The sequence below is a fragment of the Acyrthosiphon pisum genome, chromosome A1 (genome assembly GCF_005508785.2).
Source record: "Acyrthosiphon pisum isolate AL4f chromosome A1, pea_aphid_22Mar2018_4r6ur, whole genome shotgun sequence".
NCBI classification, from domain to species: domain Eukaryota; kingdom Metazoa; phylum Arthropoda; class Insecta; order Hemiptera; family Aphididae; genus Acyrthosiphon; species Acyrthosiphon pisum.
This window is the reverse complement of record NC_042494.1, coordinates 57,971,777-57,975,093: the sequence shown is the minus strand read 5'-3', so window position 1 is coordinate 57,975,093 and position 3,317 is coordinate 57,971,777. Positions and strand designations below refer to the sequence as shown.

Below are 3,317 nucleotides of genomic sequence, written 5' to 3'. Positions count from 1 at the left end.
GGGCTTGCCCACTGGCCACTTAATATCATAGGCTGACTGACCGTCTTCGCTCAGAAACGTTTTTCCTATACAATACAATTACACCATTGAATTAAATTTTAACACCATCCATTACCTACAGTGACCCACTTGTAGCCTACTGTACAGCGACACCCACTTTCCCATCTTTTTAATAAGTGATTTTAGAATTTTACTCGAGATTAGGTACCTACTCAAAAACATAAAAATAAAATAAATTTGTGTGAACGCGATTTCTCTATGTTGCTCTGGCCAGAGAGAGGCCAAACCACGGCTATAGATAGTATCTATCTAGTAATCTATATCTAATAGTATTCTATTCTATCTTTAATCGTGGGCCAAACAGACAATACCATCATTTTAAAATTCACGCATGCATCATTATATTGATCTGGTAATTAAACAATATTACCTATTATAAATGTGGACATGTGGTTTATAATTTTCGTTGGCGTAACACAAAAACTAGATACGACCCGCGGCGGACTAGTGACTATATAGTGACTAGACAGTGAGGACATGATGTTTTGATACCCGAATCCGACGACCTATAGTCCCGAAGGCCTATCTATACCCACCTAACGAGTCACAACCTAAGTCAGTATCCACACTAAATAGTAAATATATTTAGCAAGATCCACGTGGTAACTCGTTTTTGGTTCAGGTCTCTGGGCCAATATTCTACAAACGGTTAAAGTAGTTATAACTACGACCTCACGAGGCCACAACTCCTGAATTAGGTACCAATATTATATAATATATACTGCTATACCTTATATCATTTATCTACAAGGCTACAATCATATAATATCGTATAGGCATCAACCAATATTTAGACCCATAAATTATTATAATATAGTTATTATTGCACATCCTAACCTACCAATTTGAACAAGAAATCAACAGATGTCCTCAAATATTTTACATATAGTCGTAAAACGTAATAACACACGATAGATATTAAGTATTAATAATGAAAGTATTATTATACCATAATACGGCAAATGTGGGGAGGGGGGTGTATGAAGACCCCCTGGGTACGAAACTGCAGGTACTTTTATAGTTTATTGTACCTGTTATATAATATTATTATTTGATTTGATAGCTACACACCTTTGACCTAGGTATCTAATAGAGTATTTAATAAACAATAATTTGAATACGTAGGTATGTAGGTTATATTAGATTATGCTGCCGGACTGTGGACACATGAAAAGTAAACACAATTTCAACCGATTACGATGGTGGTCGAGAAACATAACATTATACATCGTCAAAACATCATAATATATTATATTATTTTTTAACATCATTATCGAGCTCTAGACTCTCGGCGTTTAATCGTTTTCCGATTTTTTTTTATGAAACCACGGCCGAAATTGTGTGAGACGCAGTGTCATAAGTAATAATGCTTTTTTTCATGGACAGATTTTCGTATCCATGCTCGCCGTTATCATGGCCGTTATCAGGTCCATTGTTTTGGTATTTACTATTTACATGACCGCAGCCTGCCGCCAGCCGTGATCCGAACAAAATATTGTGTATCGCAATATTATTATTTTTTTTAACTGTTTAGACTAGACGATAAGTTTGTCTGTTTGTGTTTTTTTTTTTTGAAATTTTTTTTTTGAATCCAAATCTGTGCGTGGAGACCGATCGGAGGCGACCACGTAAACGTAAGTACACTTTCTCGGAGTGGCTTCCACACTATTGTTCCGGCGACGACGTTACTGAAAAACCGTAACATATGTCTTCGTCGTGTGAACGTTTTGCGACTTAAAATCGGTGGGAAACCTTTTGAGTGCAAATCGTTTATGGTATGACGTTTTTCGTGCTGTTCGACATTGTCGACAAGTGCATCGTTGCGCGTAGAAAAACCAAAAAACCTTTTGTTTTATAAATCAGATTTCACAGCGACGGCTATATTTTTAAATTAACATTATTGCAGTATTCAATCGACAATCGTTTACGTATTCAATAATGACCAATGCGATTGATTTGTAGATAAACATAGTTTTTTTTTGTTTTCTCTTTGTGTGTTTAAGTTAAACAAATTCTTTTTTATCTCTAGGAATCACGCCTATATTACTGGTTTCACTTAAGCGTTGAGCTGACTACCAAGTTGCATCATTCCTGTTACCACGACTTGCGTTCTTCTTGCACGGTAATTTATTTATTATGCACTCTGTATAATATATTAATACAATTTACATTTTCCATACAATTATTTCAAGTGTTAACACTCATTTTTATTTAACCCATTTCCTTTATATCATGGTTTTTCATTGCAGTGACATTTTCAGCGTTCAAAGCATAGCAACAAGTGCCAGTTGATAATTGGTCATTGACTGTTGTTTAATGTCATTTTGTGCCATTGTTTATCAAATAGTTATAAATTATTCAACTATTTAGCACTTCTTGCCATGCTCCTCAGTACAGTTGTTTTGTTCTGTAAATCAAAACATTTCTCTCGTATTCTGAAAATCTACTGTTTGAAGGTCAGTAGTAGAAAAAAAATATAGGAACGTAATTTAGTCTAATTTATAGAAATGATGCACAAAGGTAGTTAAATAGAACCAAAATTCATTAAAGTTTCAAGTATTTAGTGGTTGTGTTTGTTTTTCTATAGATCATGAATTTATGATGAAAATTTTTTGACTAATCATTTTAATCTTATTTCTTTAGCAAGACCATTCACATGACATATTTTGTTACTTGTATAACAATATATTTATTTGTAAGCAATTACTGTAAAAATGTATTGTTACATAATTAATTACATTTTTCTTAAATGTTTAAAAACATTGATACAATTTTAATTTTTTTTTTTTTTTAGATTTAGGTTATTCAATTTTTGATAATGGGTGATGAATAATAATTGCTGCAGGTAGTCAAACAACATTACAATTCTTTCAAAGCTATGTTTTCCTCAGGTAAACTACTTGTTTTAATAACTTAATGCGCTGTATTCGTCTTTTTGGCTTAAAATAAAATTTAAAATGCCCATAACTTGCTTTAAAATTAATATAAATATAATATAATATTTCTACCTTTAAAATTGATAACTGGTCAATCCACTCTAATATTAGAATACATTTTGTAAGAACTAAAAAGGCTTATTCTGATATTAAAATTTGATATGTTGTGAATTTGTCAAACGAAGACAAAACTTTCATTTATTACGTACTCTTAAAATGTTATTTATGTTAAAAAAATACTTTTCATTTTTACTGTATTATAATTTAGGTAATTTTATAACAGTTATTACATAATACCGGGTGATTCTTTTATCAAACAAC

The 3,317-nt window shown here is 32.0% G+C and overlaps 1 long non-coding RNA gene across 2 annotated transcripts; it reads left to right on the top strand.

Moving 5' to 3' along the window:
• Positions 1–1,206: 1,206 nt before the first annotated feature.
• LOC100571246 lies at positions 1,207–3,029 on the top strand. 2 transcript variants are annotated; one of them, XR_119564.4, is made up of 4 exons: positions 1,427–1,694; positions 2,090–2,182; positions 2,310–2,516; positions 2,855–3,029. It is a non-coding gene; the product is annotated as an uncharacterized LOC100571246 (long non-coding RNA). The 2 variants fall into 2 exon arrangements; XR_001680349.2 differs by lacking the exon at positions 2,310–2,516 and having other exon boundaries at positions 1,207–1,694; positions 2,855–2,999.
• The last annotated feature ends 288 nt before the right edge of the window (positions 3,030–3,317 follow it).